The 18,651-nt window shown below is 38.4% G+C and overlaps 1 protein-coding gene across 5 annotated transcripts in view; it reads left to right on the plus strand.

Moving 5' to 3' along the window:
* The window catches only part of LOC108244197 (mitogen-activated protein kinase kinase kinase kinase 4), a 109,618-nt gene that overhangs the window by 35,403 nt on the left and 55,564 nt on the right, over window positions 1–18,651 (plus strand). The gene's annotated exons all lie outside the window — the stretch shown is intronic.

Raw genomic sequence — 18,651 nt, forward strand, 5'->3', positions numbered from 1 at the left:
TTCCTGTGACTTTGTCTCCTCATCTGGCAGCGGCTTCCTGTTTGTAGGGAGGTGGATGTTAAGCTGAACATGTCGCTGCTGGAAATCTGGATGGGGGTGGGGGGCACGGTCAGGTTTTAAATGACCGAGCAAGAACAGGAGATGAGGATTCAAGCGATCAGTTTCCTTGGCCCTGCTCGCTCTTTGAAGAGACGCTCCCTCCTTTCTTCTCTTCCTTCCTTCCTTTACTTTCAGAGGATTTTTGTTTTTTTAATCTGCCAGCTCTTCCAGCACACTAAACACTGCAGTTCCCTATGCACCAAATATCAAAGGGGCCGAATCATCAAGAGAGCTCGGGTTTGGTTTGGAAATGGGCCCGGTTGTTTTGCTCAGTCAGATGAATCTATATATGTATATCACAGTGGCGGGCGGTGCATTTCACACTTAGGCCTTCAGTGATGTCCAACTTAGTCAATAAATACCTTTCATTATGCCAGCATTTATAACACCAGGATTAAAATCAAAAAGGGCTATTATCCGATGCATTTTAAAAATCAACAAACCCGCATCAGCAATAAAACATATCTGGTATGCTACTGTCAAAACTAAATAAAATAAATAAAATGTTTGCACTCACCAAAACAGCTGTCCCCCCCAAAACTTTCCAAGAGAAGCTAGATCTGACAGCCGACCCCGAGCTTTCAACTCAAAATCCATTCTGGGACAGGTTAGCTGGCTCGGGGTCGGCTGTCCTCCTCTAACCAGATCTAGCTTCTCTTGGAAAGTTCATCTTGAAAACAGTCTTGCCAGTATATCAGCAACCAAATCAACGTGTTGCTCTCCTTCGGCCATTGTGGGTTAAAAAAGTTTTTAACCATTAACAGTCCCGGGTGTGACTCTGTTGATCTGCATAGCACTGCGGTGGCTCAATCTAGTAAGTATCCATATCCAATCACAGGACGCGTAAATGTCACGTTCAACGTGAGGCTAGCTGGAGGGCCTTACTGACACAACTCGTGATCTGATTGGCTATCGCAACTATCTATCAACTGCATTTGCCCGTTCACTTACAGCGCACAGACGCCTTCATTGCTGATTCTGAAGGCCGGGGCAGATTTCATACAGCCTGGCAGCATAAGGTAGCTGAATTCTGATTGTATAAAAACTCTAACCTAAAAACAACAGCACTGGAAGGAGCATAATATGACATGAAGAGAATATGAATACTTTTAGATATCTAGGTAAAGTAAATTAAAAATTAAATTAAACTTTATCATAATTATGATCATGATTTCTGGTTATGTTAGGCCAGCAGAGAAGGCCTTGCTGGCCCTGACGGCCCACCACTGGTATATCACAGCCACTGCAGGGGCATTGCCCTGCCTTCCTGTCTTACTGTTGTTTCCATCCTGATTGGGTGTTCGAGAATTATTTTTTTTTAACTTGGATTTGGTGTGACGTTTTTTTCAAACAGAAGTTCCTCCAGTTTCAGAGATGAACAATGTTCGTGTTTTGTCTGAATTCACGCATCAGTGAATGTGATACAGGACATGCGCATTTGTTAAGCTAGACATTAACGCTGCATTTCGTGATTTTTTGTTTTGTGCTGTGAACAAGCTGCTGGGCACAACAAACTGCATCCCGTCTGCTGACAACTTGCATGCCCACACTGAGAAGCTTGTAATGTAAAAAAGACCAGGTGTTTAGGAGCTTAACAAGCAGTCGACAACAACTTTTTTAATTTTTTACCTGCTTTCAAGGTTAACAAAGATGGGATAAGACATCTAAAGAAGTCAAAACTCCTGTAGGATGTGTAGTGTATGGAAAAACTTCATTGCTACCAATTTACAACTTTTTTTTTACACAGTTTTAAAGTTAGTTATATGCGCTAATAGCTCCAGCAACAGCTAGCTGTAGCAATTCAATTGCGTCTTGGGGCACAGGAGCAGAAATATCATAATATTTTGGGCAGAAAAACCCTGTCATGCTAAATTGATAGCAGTTTTTAAGTATATTTATGATGGGTTTTTTTAAATTAATTGTATATATTCTATAGGCCTATTAATTTATCAGATAGAATATTAATCATTTAGCTATTAACTTTATCTTCAGAACTAAATGTGCTTAAAACAGGCATAAGTAAAACTGTTATGGTATGCTACATAAAGCCTGCGCATTAAGACATGCACGTGTTGTGTTGAGATGTGTTTCCCTATATGTTTAAGTACAATGGATTTCCAGCCATCAGGATGTTTCTTCTGCTACAATGGACAAAATAGGACAAAAAGTAGGAACAAAAATAAATCCAGATATTTTCTTTTAGCATTTCACTCAAAATGCCATTGCTTAAAACAACAGGGGTTAAGGAGAAAATGGGCAAAAGCTGGTGGGGGTGGCAGATCTCGAAGGGGGTAACACATCTGAACACAACACCGCTCCAGAACAGCGTTAATAGAGCGTGGACCCAGATTCTAGTCTAAAAATTTCTTCACTTGTTTATTCACTGGAAAATGTCAAGGGATTTAAAATGAGCCAAACCATTTGCCTAACAAAGTAGAAAATGTTTTGACCTTTTTTTTTTTTGTCTTTCAATCTGGGGCATCATCAGTAAAGAAAAAAAAAAAGAGTAAAGAGGCATCTAGTTTTACAGTTTATTTGGAACCATGTGTTACCATCTACTGGGTTTAAGTACAGACACTTTTTGTGACACATAAAACTCAAACTTTCAGCTGAACATAGCCAGCTAAACCATTAATCTTTCTTTGTAGTACACATCTCTGGAGACTGCATGTCCTCCACGCTGTGTCCTTTGTGAGGTCGTGTTACTCGCTGGAGGACATCATCATGCAGACAAAACTTCTGCTGCCGCAAGATTTGCTTTTGTGGATTTAAATGTCTGTTATTTCCTTGTGAGGAACCTTATAACTCAGAGAACTATAAATCCAGTGACATTTTACAAGAAAAACAATTTTATTCTTTTAAAAAGTGTTGTTTTTTTCTAAGATCTCCTTGTCATACTCCTTTCAGTGTGTATCTAATTTTTCAGAATAGCTTATGTAGTTTCAGAAATCGTGTTGTTTACCTTTTGACCCCAGTTTAAATCACATTGTTGCCTCCTCACAGACTCGGTTTCCATGGTGATACACCACATAGCGCTTCAAATGCTGGAGGGAGTAATGCATCATGGTAATGAGTGTGCACAAATGCACACATACACACATTTAGAGGAGTGTTAACAAATGTACTGCAGCTTTTTTTTTTTTTTCCTAACAGGTAAATGCCCTGCATACACGTTCCTGCTGCTGGTGCAGGTATTGGCGAAGAAAAATATGATTTTGCATTGAACTACGTGGTTAAAAAGCTAATTTATTCTTCTATTTCTTTTTTCTGCAAACACAAACTATGCCAAAATATACTCAGCAAAATCTCCAACATATGTAAAAATGCCAGTTTTCATAAAATCTGGTAGCTGATCATAAACATAACTGTCCAGATTGTAGCTCTGTTGTCCTAATGTCTGACTACAGTGAGTCAGGACTGGCCATCTTGCATCAGAGTTTGAGAGAAAGTAGGCCACCGGCACAGACAAACAGAGACACACAGCTGATCACCACAGCACACACGCGTGCAGAACCATCCATGTCCGACATATCTGATTGCACACACACACACACACACACATCCTCCCCCACATCGAGATGCAGCAGACATATGCTGCGTGGTTTGAACAATCGCTAGTTTTTCTTTATATTCAGAAATGAAGTGGACAAATGACAAACATATATATATATATATATATATATATATATATATATATATATATATATATATATATATATATATATATTATTTTCTTGCCTTTTTAAAATTATTTTACATGCTGTATTATCATTTAACTCCTGTTGAAAATGCACTGTAGGGATATGGCACATAACGATTTTAAAACCCACAATTTTCATTTCCTGTTTGTTTAAATATCTCTATAATAAAAATGGAAACAAAGAAAACCAAGCCGTTTGAGAGCATTTATCTTCCTGCTTAAGTTCTGATCAAACTTGTCAACTTGAACCATGCACTTGAATTTAAAATTCATTTGGTCATTATTTAAATTTTCAATAATTTTACTAACGCTGCCAAATAAAACAATGACTTCATGCCATTGCATGTATTCAGTATCAACATGGACGACAAACAACACAGGTACAAACACAGTGTGTCAATAATATGTTTAGAAATCATACGGACCCCCACAACCCTAAATACCCTCAGCAGATTTAGATTATAGTGGTCAAAATAATAAAGCACATGATGAGTGTTGTGCTGACCAAAGAAAAAGAGAGGAGTGAGGAAAATATGGGTTTCCAGCTGACACTGTCATCACAGGTGAAACTTCTTCAGGAAACAGGAAGTTCAGTTTTGTTTTTAGCTCTTAGAAGTTGTGGTAGCTCATCTGTTAACTCGTACACTCATTTTACAATGTAGAAAGGCTAAAAACACAGTTAATTAAGTGAAGATTTGAGTGTATATCACGCTTGCACTGATTAAGCTCTTCACTGGGTTTCAGGTTGAAGTTAAGGAGCTTCTGGTCCTTGTGGATCAGCCAGCCTCATTTTAACATTGTTGAATTTTTTTCTTCTTGTTTCAAAGCTAGTTTTTACTCACATCATTTATAGTTTGAAGAAGTGCTTTCAGAAATTGAGCTGGGAGTTGATGATTGACATGAGGGGATTTTTAATCCCTAAATGATGCTAAAATAATTATGATTTCAGACTGCTGATGCACACACACACACACACAATCCCTTCAATACAAAGCATGGAAAAGAGCTGATTGAGTTCCAGTAACCATTAGATCCAAAATCTGTGGAGATTTTAGTCATGTTGCTAATAATTTGTTTCCATGAAATTATTGTTTTACTCACTGCAATGCAGAACAGGTGAGAAACACTGAAATCATTCTGACTAAAGTTGTGAGATGCTTTAAATGTTAGTAACTTTAGTGTCCCCTCAGTGAAGTCTTGGTTTCAAATGTAAACAGTATGCTTGATGGTGGATGAAGGTTTAGTTCAGCTAGATTACAGATAAGATTGTTGTGGGAGTTATGGGTCACAGAAAGGACTGTGGAGAACCGTGAGCAAAAAAGAGGGCTTAAAAGAAATGAGTACATACAGTTATATTCAGTAGTGTAGTAGGACACACATATACAAAAGATGGCAGCTGTTTGATTCTTGAAGCTGGCAAAGATTCACATTTTAAGTTGTAATAACAGAAAAATGTTAAAGTTGCGATGTCCTGATTAAGATCACGACTCATTTAAGATTAAATGTCAGCAGCTTTGAATTATTTTGCATTTTATTTGCACCACAATCTTGCTGATTACATGCCATAAGCGCATTAAAGTTACTAAAATCAGTGGCATTGTGTGCTTGACACCTCAGTACCTCTATATTGCAGTAAAGAATACTGTATTGTCATATTGTCCTCATGTTGTTTTTTATTGTCAACAAGGAGAAAGTATTCTACATCAACAAATGGTGATAAAAATTTATTTTCTCCACCATACTGTTGGGTTGGTCATCCATGACAACAAATGATGAGTTAGCTGGGTGAACTCAGTGTACTTAGCTGAGTGTTTGGAATTTAAATGTCTTATTAAATTGGTGTTATTGTATGTTGCTCTATTGCTTCTGCCACAAGAAATACCAAAATTACAAGTATTGCATTTTAAGATACTTCCATACTGCAGACACATTTGTTACCTGACATCATAAGCAGCCGTCTTATGGCACAGCTGACCATGAACAGTAGGTCAACAATTTTGTTTATCAGCTCATTTTGCTGATAAACTCATATTCTGCAGATAAATTCAGTACGATACATCACCTGGAGACCATGACTGCATGTTTTAGTTTCAGCTGACATGTTGTATTCATTAATCTAACAGACACAAAATGCGTAAGAATCAACATATGTAGATGATGAAGTGTGCGATATTTTAATGCATTTCTATGTGTTTGTTAATAAAAGCCCCTAAAGTCAGCTGAAATCTCAAAGAGCAGGTCATGCAGTCTCAGGTATTTTCTTGGTATAATCTGGATTGGACAATCTTTGAAAGAGCTTTGAATTGAATACTAAGAACATTTGCGTTCTGATATGTAGCCTTTCAGGAACATGCTAGGGAGCTCTAGCATTGCTCAGCCAAACTCAGCTGCAAGCTTTCAGCCTCATCCAGTTGCTTCCTTCTGGTAAAATTCAATTACATTCCAACAAGATGTATTATCTTCCATCCTCCAAAACATTGTTTTGTCAGTTTATTAAGCTTCATCCTGATCCTGCCAGCAGGCCTCTGTAAACGGATTTGTTTAATAGTGTGCTATCCTCCGATTCATATCTCAGCAACCCTCAGTTGGCCAAGATCAACATTAATGAGCCTTTGAGGGAGAATAATGAGCTGCGAGCTTCACTCCATTTCACTCTCTTGTCTTTAGACAAAGGAGGACAGCACGGGGAGGCGGAGGCAGCGCCCTGTCTCAGTAACAACAGGGGTAATGGTGTCCGACAGCAACTTAATTCCTCCAGTGCTCTCAGCCACTTCAACCGGACTTAACCCAGAGGCTTCTAACCTGTCTGATGAAAACGAGGGCATGATACTCTGATTGGTTCTCTCTCTGGGCAACGATTAGATTTCTAAATGCACAGTTTTTATGTTTTATGTGGAACTGCATCCCTTTTTTGCCAATAGAATGGTGCACTTGGAATGACTTAAAACTGTTTTTAAACGGTGCAAAGTCCGGGTAAAACAAACAAACAAAACAGAACAAAAAAAAACACAGGATGCAACTCAAAAGGAGTTTTTCTTTGTACATGCCCAAACCAGTCCCGTAGAGCAAAACTCTTTGTGGTTTAGTGCTTGTTCTTGAAGCAAAATCAGGTCCCAACCAAGGCTTGATCTCTATCTTAAACAGTCGACTTTATCAGTATGAAAATACTTTTTTTTAACTCACTCTAACTTTTATCTCTCTATCAAAAAGTTTGTTTTGTGTTTGATTTTGCTAAACAGTGCTTTTAACAAAACAAATATTAGTCATTAGTTTTCTATCTGAGTGAAGGAGCTACCTTATTCTGCTCATCTTTCATGTCTTCATGGTAAATCCACCTGTCTTCTGTCCTTCAGGCCTCTCTTTCTGTCTTTGTCTCTGTGGTATTAACGTGTTTGCTCTGCTGATCCTCGGGGCTCAGAGGGTTGATGGAGGAATGCTATGATAAAAGAAAGATGTCCAGTCGTCTCGTGTCTGGATGTCCTCACACTTCGCAGTCACAGATTGCACCAGCACCTCCTCTTATTTTTCACTTTTAAACTTTTGTGTGAAGCATGGAACTGACTCATTCTCCAAGAAGGCTTGTGTTTGTCTTTAACACCGCCATATGCAACTTAAACTGGACAAACACTTGAGAAAAAGACAATTTTTGTTTGAATTTATAATTCATTTGTTAAAACTCCAAACCAATAGGTCAAAAATGTAATTTCTCTTTCTGCCACAGGCTGAAGTATTTTATTTACTTTGCAAATAACTGGATTCTTGTGTGGCTGGTGAGCCAAAAATTAATAGTGAGTCCACCTTTCCAGGCTGCAGGCTGTCCAAATTTACCAAAACAGAAATGCAGCCCATTCTGTGTCCTACATTACAACTATTGGCTTGTCTTTGGTGGCTCTGCAGTTAATGTTTTTATTGACTGACTGGTTGAAGTTTATTGATAAACAGTGACCATAACTTCAGGTAGAGGTCTTGATTTATGAATACGGCCCTATAATTTCTGTTATGTGTAAAACGCACAAAAAATTGTGGAATTGGATTGTGTAAATTACTTAATTTGGATTATATATACAATCAAACTAACAATTATATTGACGATACTAGGAGCACTAGGAGAGCACATCTGGACCACCACCAAACAGTTGTTTCTTCTGCTAACCTCAATATTTCCTGAAAATTTCCTGAAAATTTCATTAAAAGCTGTTCATTAGTTTTTAAGTAATGTTGAGGACATACATACATACAGACAGACAGACAGACAGACAGACAGACAGACAGACCAATACTACTGAAAGAAAACACAACCTCCTTGGTAGAGGTAATAAAACAAAACAGCTGAATAAGACGTAGGCTGAAGACGAAGCCTATTTACGCCCATCGCTTGTCAAATTCAAAAATCACCCAGAAATCATACAGAGATTTAAAAAAATAAACTCAGTAAATGATTTCCCTGATCTTAAGTACAATATAGTCTTCACATAAAAACCACAAAACATTATAATCCAAAATTACAGTATCTGAGATTTTCAATCTTTTAAAAACCAAAATACTGATTTATTAGCTTTCCACTAATCACTAAGACCATTCAATGATAAAACTCCCAGACAGTGTCTGCATTTATATTTATACATAACATGGGTTCTAACTGGACAAATTTTAGATTTAATTAACCATTGTAAATGATATCCTCTTAAGTTAAAAAAAAGATTAAATACACCCAGGAAAGCTATTTTTACATCATAGTAAAAAAATTCTGTTTTCAATTAAAAAGTATCTGAATGTTTTAAATACATGGAGCGTATAAAAAGATTATTTGTATGTTCATTAGAACAGGTTTTATGCATTATTTATGTAATTGTTAGGTCTAAATTTGTTTTGTATGCATTTCCCCAACTTTACAAGAGAACAATACAAAATATGCAAACATTTCATATCCATTAATTCTCCATGCAAGATATGTGTGGTTTCCAACAGAGTTTATGATCTATAATCACACCAAAAGATTTTGTTTCAGTATTTACCTTAATGACCACCAAACAACATAAATTTTGTTGTATTTTCATTAAGAGGCGACTCATTGACATCAAACCAGTTTTAGACCAAAATCAATTGACTTTCTACTATTTTTATTCATTCATTCTTTTATTTCTGCTCCTGAGATAAATAAGTTGGTATCATCTGCAAACATTATAGTTTTTGACTTAGTTACAGAACAAATGTCATTTAATACATAAAAAAATAATTTTGGGCCTTGTTTGTACAGACAGCCTCCACCAGACTCTTGGTCTTTAGGTGTAAACTCACTGCAGATAGATCAGGGTCCTCCCAGCCTCCTCTGTGCAGCTCTGGAAAAGTCCTGATGTTGTGGTTTGCTGGTTTGGTTATGGGTGATATCAGTGACAGTCCGTCCTCCCTGTGTGTCTAAAAATGGGACGATAGCTCATTACGTTATGGAAATTTGTATGGCTGCCCAGAATGTAACCCCCTTACTACTAGTAGTTCTAATTACAGCAGCTATCCAGTGCTGCCTCTCTCTGTCTCATTTTATTTTGCTGTTTTAGCCCTGGAAAGCACAAAAAACCTGAAGGGAGCTGCATCTCTGCCTTAAGAAATTTAAGTTTAGAGCAACTTTTATGCATTCTTTATTAATATTCTTATTAGTAGTATTACTTTTTCCACAGTTGTGTGTTTGTCTCTAGAAAAAAGGTGCAAAATTTTCTTCGTTTTTTTGATGCACTTCAGTCAGTGGAGCTTTCTGACTGACCAGCCTCTCCGTTTCTGTCTGCTGTGTGCTGCTCCTCAGAGTGAGGCTGTTTTCTTGGCCTACTTACACAGAGCTTCCTGTTTGAACACTGAGGCTGAGCAAAGCACACCTAGAAAATGAGCTAAATGAAACTAGCTTTCTTTGAAGAAACGCATATTGCCCTCCGCTTCGCATGCCAAAGTTTGAATCAAAACTCTTATGTCTGCTGTTAGTAATCAAAGCATGTGTTGGGGAGGAATCGCAGCGACTACCACACCAGGTCCATATCTATAAAATTGACTGTGTTATCTTCATATGGTAAATGGTTATGTGTTATCATCATTCATACAGCTTACTAAGATTGATTAGCTATGGCAGCCATCTTGAGTCAGGCTGACTCCAAGTGTTAATCAGTTGTAGATGGATATCCAATGATTACTTTCTGAGAGTTTCTATAAAATCCATCTGATGGTTCCTGGGATATTTTGCTAACAGACAGACAGGGTTGATTACAAGAGTTGATGCCAAAGTTGTAAACAAAGATCTTGCTTGGAGTATGTGTTAAGGACAACTCTCAGCTATGACCACATCAAATTGTAGCTCAATATCTGTGGAATAGTATAGGTCATAGCCATTTCTGTGTTTGCTAACATCGATTAGCTTTAGCGGCCATTTTTAATCAGGTTGACTCCTAAGGTTCATGAGTTGTCGATGTACATCCGATGATTACTTTCTGAGAGTTTCATTCTAATCCATGCAGGGGTCATTGAGATATTTTGCAAACAGACTGACAGACAAACACACATACACAAGCAATTACATGATCGCCTTCCTTTTATGGTGGTGGGCAATAATTGTCATTAATATAAAATCAACTCTTTACAGACAGAATGTGGACAAAGGCAATCCTCAAACTCTCCAGCCTTAAAGCTCCATGCTAAAGGCTAAGAGTTGCAGCATTGCATTTACATTTGTTGTGTATTATGAAACCTAATAGATGCTTAAAGTTTGTCTCTTCATTTTTGTTCTCACTGTCAATCTAATAAACACAACCAGATCTTTAATCCAGTGTAAGCCCCCCCCCTATATATTCTGTAAAAAGGAACAGTCTGACAACCAGAAAGATAAACGTCCAGTTTGGTTCGTGCAAACGTTTCTGTCCTCCCCTGGCTGTCACTCAGCTGTCACCAGCCTTTTTTACCTGTATGGAATGGCAGCTGTGCTCTGCCTTGGGGAGTGCTGTAAAATTGTCTCAGCGCGAAAAGTTTGTTTTTACATTTAAAGGAGGATTTCAGAATGTGTTGTTTTACAGACGGAGTTCATTTGCTCAATACGTCATCACACAACAAAAGAATTTAGCTTGAATGCTAAACAGTACATTGTGGTAAAGAAAAGAGAAAAAAACAGACATTGATGATTCCTGCTTTGATGAAAATAGTAGGAAAACAAAACAGAGGCCTATTTTTGAAAACACATTTCTAACAACCTAATCTTTGTTGAAATAATCCCTTGTTATACATGAAAAACTCAGCCGAGCTCTTCAGCTGCAAACTGCAATAAAAAAGCCAAGCAGATCAGCAGGATACAGTCGTCATAGCAACCTCCTCAGAGTTTGTTCAAAGCTGGCTGTAAAAACTAACAAGAAAAGTAGGAAAAAAAAACAAAACATTTGTTTCTGGTTATTGTAGCTCCTTCCTGTGGCCAAATGAGGCATTTATTTAATGTTATTTTCTTTCTTTTATTTTATAGGCCCATAATTGTTTAAATTCAGTTCTTCTTTAATGACTTTATTGCCAGTTTTGATTGAATGTATCCAATCAGAAATCAACTTCTACAAATTCTCTATGTGAACGAAAAACCTGCGTTGTGGAAAAGTGACTCAGCATGACAGCAATTAGCGGTATGATCATATCTTCACGGATCATTGGTTTGATCGATAAAGAGTTGTTGGCTTTCCCACTTGCCGAGTTGCAGAAAAGGAAAGTGTGTGTGTGTATTTGTGCATGTGTGAATGCGTTTGTTAAAATGTTTGTGTGTCTGCACCAAAGCTTGCACCTGGCCTTCCTGTTTATGCCCCAGAGCCCAAAATGGGGTGCAAGAAAGAACTCCCTGTCCTTAAAACCACCACTCACACACACACACACACACACACACACACAACCTCTTGAATCTCAACAGAATCAAATGTTCAGTAGAGACAAATTAAGTAAATGTGTTGACAACAGCTTGAGTGTGTGAGTCTGTGGCGTGTTGGTGTAGAATGACACCTCGCTGCTGGCATTTCTATTGTGGAAAGGTTGCTGTTTCCATCTTTCAGCACTGAGGTTCACACACACACACATACACACACACACACAGAGTCATACACTCATTATTATTCCAGCTTCTTCGTCCTGCTCCTCTTTACACCGACTGAAAGTCAAACCATTTTCCACTCCTTCCTCCTCTGACTCGTCTTCACTCCTCTCTTCCTCTCCGGGTTTGCTGTGATTTCTGGCAGCAGGCTGGAAATGTGTGAAAAATGGATTTGAACTTTTTTCAAAGGAAGCAGCTTTACACATATTGAGAAATGTGATCAACAGAACAGACCGCTCCTACAAGTTAGCAAGGCAGAGGAGATTAAGACTTTGTAACTCAGTCACACTTTTGAACAAAAGACACAAAATCGGTTAATATAATCTTAAATGGAAGCTCATTGAGTGGGTAATAAAGTTACATCCATCTGATGTAACTTGAATAAATTATCCAACAACCATTTTCTTTTGGACCAGTATTTTAATAAGGTTATATACCGCCTGAATCAACCCATGCTGAGTTAGAGACTTTATTTATCTTGAGCTGGAATAAAAAAAAAGACATTTTTAAAGTTTTAAACATTAAAAGCCTAACATTCCTTGAAGAAATGCATATCACCCGCTGCCTTTCAGGCCAGAGCATAGGACTAAGTTCATCTTATGTTGAGAAACTACAGAAGTGTAGCCGTTACAGTCAAGCCTTGAAACCATAAAAACAGTTAGTTGGTGCTTGGGATATAAGTCGAGGATGACTTTCAGCTACTACAACAACAGATTTTAACTCAGTATCTATAAAATTGACTAAGTTGTAGCCAATTTTGTGTTGGCTGATGTTGACAAGCTGTAGTGACCATGTTGAACTAAACTGACTCTAAAAGTTAATCAGTTGTAGATGTACATTCACTGGTTACTTTCTGAAAGTTTCCTTAAAATCCATCCAGTAGTTCAAGATATATTTTGCTAACAGACAAACAGGGTAGGCTACAACAATTGTTCCTGAAATATTAGGCAAAAATCATATTCAATGTGTAGCACTTTGAGTACGTGTTGTGAATGACTCTCAGCTACTACCGCACCACATTTTTGCTCAACATCTGTAAAATTGATGGAGTTATAGTTTTTTTTCTGTTGTCTAAGGTTGATAAGTTGTGTCAGCCCGCTTTAATTAAAGTAATTCCAAAAGCTAATCAGTTGTAGATGTCAGTCTAGTGATTACGTCTGGGAAATTTCATTAAAATTTGTCCAGTTGTTTATGGGATAAACATAGGCGAAAACATTATCGCCTGCCTCCGCCTTTTGCCAGCGGGCGATAATAAACCTCTCCTGTTATAAATGAGTCATATCTGAGGCCTCTCTTTACCGCACATAAAAATGTAAAAAAAGTGTTTCCCACTCTGCATAAATAAATAATATGACTTTTATGGCTTTTTGTGACACGTGGTGGGAGATTGGGCTTTTTTTAAACATCCTTCAGGGAGAGAAAGTTGAAATGAATTTTGAAGTTTTGAGCACAGTACAGTGAATACTGACGTTCAGTGGAAAGATCAGTTTGTGAATGTATGAGGCTGAAGGCCACAGGAGAGACGAGGTGTGAGATTGGTGCCATTTTCCTGTTCGTTTCTGTGCTTGTGTTGTCTGCTCTGGTTTTCACTTCAGACCTCCAAAGCTCTAACTGGTGTCAGAGTTTCTGCTACTGTTTCAGTTGACTAAAAACAACATATACTAGATGTAATTCTATGGGCATGTGGTGTGCTGATAAATGTCGAGCACCACTTTTTATTAAACCGCTGCTGTTCGTGGGAGTTACATCGTAGGCTCTGTGGCAATTTTTAAAATAACAATTAAAAAACAACATCTTTTTTCCCATTAACCCTTGAGATTCGATGTTTCTCTCACACGTGAATTTCTTCTTTGTCTCTCAGCTGTTCCCTTTTCAGGGGTCACCACAGCGAGTCATCCTCCTCCGTCTAACTCTGACTTCCGCGTCCTCTGTCCTCAGTCCAACTACCTCCATGTCCTCTCTAACTGCATCCATGTATCTCCTCTTTGGCTTTTCAAAGTCTGAAAAGCTGAAACAGAATACTAATCTCTGATGCTGATCACACTTCCTGAGGCCTGCAGGCTTTTCTTTTAAATAATGGAGGAAACTCTAGTTGAAACATCCTGCACAGAGACTTGAAGAAGCTTGTTGAGGACAGATCATAGTAAGAGTCACGGGAGAGCAGATGACCAAATGGATTATATCATGTTGGAGATAAGCATGGAGTCAGCAGGGAGGTGCAAAACCCACATTATCAACTGGTTGTATAAGGTCTTACAGTGCGATCTTTGGTTTCTTTAAGATCACTTTTTGAGTCATGAAATAGTGTTTTTTTTTATTTATAGTGTTCGAGGAATTTGGTTTCAGGGAAGTCTAGTCCAAGCGCACTCCTCCTGTGGTATTAGAGGTTTGTTCTGGGTATTTATTTTATGCTTGGTTTCAGATTTACAAAGATACCTCGTCTGTCTGAGAGAAATAGTTTTGATCTTTTGAAGGGGGGCTATAAAGGTTATAAATAGTTAATATCTTACCTGTTGTAGATAACATGTGAACATTCTCAGCTTGGAGAAACAGAGTTTAAATCTGATCAGACTAATGAGCTAAAGTGGATTGCTGCCATCTTAAAACAGCTTCAATCTACAGAATGTTGTAGCGGTTTACTCGGACTAGCCGTTAGCTCATCAGTCTAGTCAGAATTGAACTTAATTTTCCAAACTGAGGCTGTTTATAGATCTATGTACAACAGCAGGGTTTCCCCCAGTGTATTATAAGCCTGGCCACAGGCTAAGCTCCGCTTGTTTATTATAAATACGTTATTTTTTAAACACGTTTTTTTCCACCCGCACCCTCAAAACTGCTACCTTTATCTACCTCACCGCACGAGGGTACACGCGCCAACACTGACGCAATCGCGCTGTCCCCGCCCCTGCACGAAGGTCCCACGTCATGTCTCATCGCGTCGTGTACCTTTTGTAACTTGGTGTGGACCGCATGCGCAGTGCTCCATTCAAAATGGACGATTTTGGTGATCTAGCGGAGCTGGTTTGCCTGTATCAGCATTTATATGAAAATATAATCAAACAGTTTAAAACTCACGAAAGGAGATTACTGCTGCAGCCGATAAAAAGGAGTGTTTATAGACCACAAAGGGAAGAAATATTAGTTATATGATGGGCGAATCACAAGTAAAGCAAATAAATAAATGAAAGTCAAACTGAATACTGTAAGTTTAAACATTCTCTCTGTATCACAGCCAGAAACACAGTTCTTCCTCCTGAATATGTGCAGCCATAGGCCTCGTCCCAGTACTCGCACTCCACCCTATGCCTCTCTGTGAAGTGTGTACTCAGTGGAAGTCCACAGAAGGGTTTGTGTGGTTACAAGCATGCAAAAATTGGAGAATTGGGACAGTAAAGGTTATGTCATCGACTTGTGCTTCTGGGCCGTAACTGTGACATCCAACATAGGGTACCGGCCCCTGTTTGGGGCCTTGTTTGCACTTTTTCATTTATGTTAATTTTATTTATTTGTAAATGTGACTTAAATTAGGAATCAAATTAGGTGCAAAAAATTTGTACTTATTTTAATTGTATTTTTGTTTAAAAAAGTATTTCAAAAGTGCCTTTTTGTAAAACTGTAGTTGTGTAAATATTTAGCACAAATATCTTACAATATCACATAATAAATAGCCATATTTTCAACTTTCCTGTTAACTTTATTCTTTTATTTTGACTAAATCACGGCCGGCCGGTGATCGGCCACCTACCACCGGGCTTAGCCTCTTTTCTGGGGGAAACCCTGAACAGATAAGATATTGTTTATGATCATTCCACCGAAGATCACTTCAATAAATCTGAACAGTGTAGCAGGACAGATAAATATATATGTTTATGCGGTCATGCTGTTCAAACTGTTAGCTTCAAATGCAAATTTTTAGACTGAGTTTCCTATTAAACAGGATTTTGTGTGTTTAAATGAGGGGTTCTTAGCCATTTTCATATCCTGAAAAAAAATCTGTCTTGGCAGAATTCTCTTAAAGTTTTAATCAGTGCCAGCAGAATTTGAGATTTATATTCAACTGTATCGGTGAAACACTACAGTGTAAAACATGCTGCAGAAATTGATTCATTTTCTACTTTTATATTTTAAGACCTTGAGGCTGTTCTAGGTTCTCTTTTAGAACATCAGTTTTGGAGTGGTCCAAATAACCAATTCCTTGGGTCATAAATACTACGGACAAAACTTGTACACTGTGTGTGTGTGTGTGTGTGTGTGTGTGTGTGTGTGTGTGTGTGTGTGTGCATGTATTCAACCATAATATGATGAAGTAGAAAAAAAGAACCAAAGCAGATTTTAACAAAACAACCCCTGACTCTGAGAGCTAATGTTTCTAATCAGAATCATATATGCTCAGGTTTTCACACCTGACGGGATGTGCCCAGTTTACCGTTTACAAACTGCAATAAAACTAATGTGTGTCGTGTTACATTTTAGTTCTGTTAATCATGGCGCTGTAGATATCTGTGGCTGGAATAACTGAACAGCTCATAGTGAAACGTTTATTCAAATTGTTTTTCTAATAAACTTTGCTCAGCTTTCCCAACAAATATTCTAACTTTTAGTGAGATTATGTTTTTCCTTTAGCTGTTGTTGCTGTCTGATTTTGTGGCGTTGTTAGTTTTACGTACAAATTCTGTCTGTATTCATTCAAGGATTGAAAGAAAATCAGACTTTTCATGAGCAGAATCAGTTCAGATCTGTCCTGTTTGCTTTCAGACAGATTTGTCTGTGTCCGAACTAACCAGGTGTGTGTGTGTGTGTGTGTGTGTGTGTGCGTGTCGAACAAAGAAACCAGAGCAGATGATGTCATCTTTTAAGGTTTTTTTTTTTTTTTTCTAGCCCATCTTTGTGTATCGGTGGACTGGAGGGCGTTTGTTTTCTGAGGTCACCTTTCTTACACACAGAGGGGAGCTCCACGCATGCACACAAACTTGTTAATAATTTAGAGAACATCGTGTTCATTAATTTTGTTGCCATACATCATACTTTCCTACACAGACACACACATGCACCAACATACACAGAGCCTTTCTGGTCTAGTCAGAGTTTTAAACGTGTGTTTTCACTTCAGGGAGTCTGATGAAACTTAACCTCAGGAAGGGAAAAAGTCACGTTCATTCATTAGCATTTGTCATGATGTCATCTGCATCTACACTGCAGCTCCCATACACTCTGTGTGTGTGTGTGTTTGTGTATGTGTATGTGTGGGAATGTAATCTGGGTCCACTTGAGTCTGTTTGTCAGTGAGTGAAAGAGTGTCTGTGTCATTAACACTACAAATGATGTTCAACATGAACTGCATTCACTGAAGACAGTTCTGCAGTGTGTGTGTGTGTGTGTGTGTGTGTGAGAGAGAAAGAGAAAGACCCCCCCCCCACACACACACACACACTCACTGCTAAAACATGCTCTCTTGTTGGCTAAAAACTATAAAATAGGCTTGTTAAGGCAGAAAAAATGTTGGGATTCATTTACTTTGTAGTGTTTGAAAGTTTAAGGGATTAGTCTTGGTAAGTTTGTGTAAAATAAAAAAATGTGCGTCATGATTTAGTAACAGATGACTCAGCAGGGGAGCAGTGAAATGGATGCTAGAGTTCAGTGGAGGCTGGAGGAGGTTAGCATGTGGACACACACACACACACACACACACACACACACACACACACACCAACCTGATTTTACAGCAGAATGATTAAAAGTTTCATTAAAAAATGTTGGAGTTTTAAACTAAACTCAAACATCCTTCAGTGATTGTGTTTTTCTAACATTTCTCAATTGATTGCAACTTAAATCTCACTATGTGGTGTTTGGCACTAGATGTGTTGCAATGCAGATGGCTGAAAGCTTTTAATTGGCCAGGAATGCTTTATAAGGAGGAAGAAGGGGATTGAGCAGGGAGCTACTGTGTACACGGCTAAACAAAGCACTGTTCTCCTATTTAGCCTCCGCTCTAATGGTTGCTGCACTAGCTTGAAAGTTAAAATAACTCCAATCTTTAAAGCAGTCTGGGCAAACCCTAAAACCATAATTCTTAGATGTGTTGCTGTTTTCTTTTATCGTTCTAACCATCATTGTGTTTTGTTACTGTAGATCCGTAGTTCCCACAGTTTGACACCAGCTCGAATTTGTCCTCCTGTCATTCTTGCCGTTTGCTCCCTCAATCAGCCTCAACCCTTTCTCTGACCCCGCCTTCGCACACACTCATACACACGTCTCCTGTGGCTAAACCAAAATGGGTTAATCTCTCATCACTCCGACTGCAGACTGGGCTAGCTCATTCAGAACCGGGGTGTGTGTGGGGTGGGGGGGTTTCTGCTGGTTCAGGTGTCAGAGTCCAGTTTTGCACAAAGGAAACCTGATCGTGTGGCAGTTCAGACACACGTTAACTGACTTGATCTACAAACATGCTGCAGATTGTTTTGTCTCTTCCTCCCCGTCTGGAAGCGCTCTATGTTGTTATCCTTCTCCACCCAAAAGAACCATGAGGGCGAGCGTAGATAAGGGGCTGTTGTACTTTTTTTTTTTATCAAAGTGGGAAGTTGATCTCTCATTCAATGTTATTTTATTCAAAGTTTGGCTGAAAATCTGTAATTTTTCAATCCAATGAGCTATCAGTTGTGACTGCTCATTCTCTCCTGTAATTAATGTGCTGTCTTTGCTCTCAATTCGGAGTTGTAACACATTATACAGCTTAGTAGGAGATAATGTGACTCTTCAGGTC

The sequence above is a fragment of the Kryptolebias marmoratus genome, linkage group LG6 (assembly GCF_001649575.2).
Source record: "Kryptolebias marmoratus isolate JLee-2015 linkage group LG6, ASM164957v2, whole genome shotgun sequence".
Taxonomy (NCBI): Eukaryota; Metazoa; Chordata; class Actinopteri; order Cyprinodontiformes; family Rivulidae; genus Kryptolebias; species Kryptolebias marmoratus.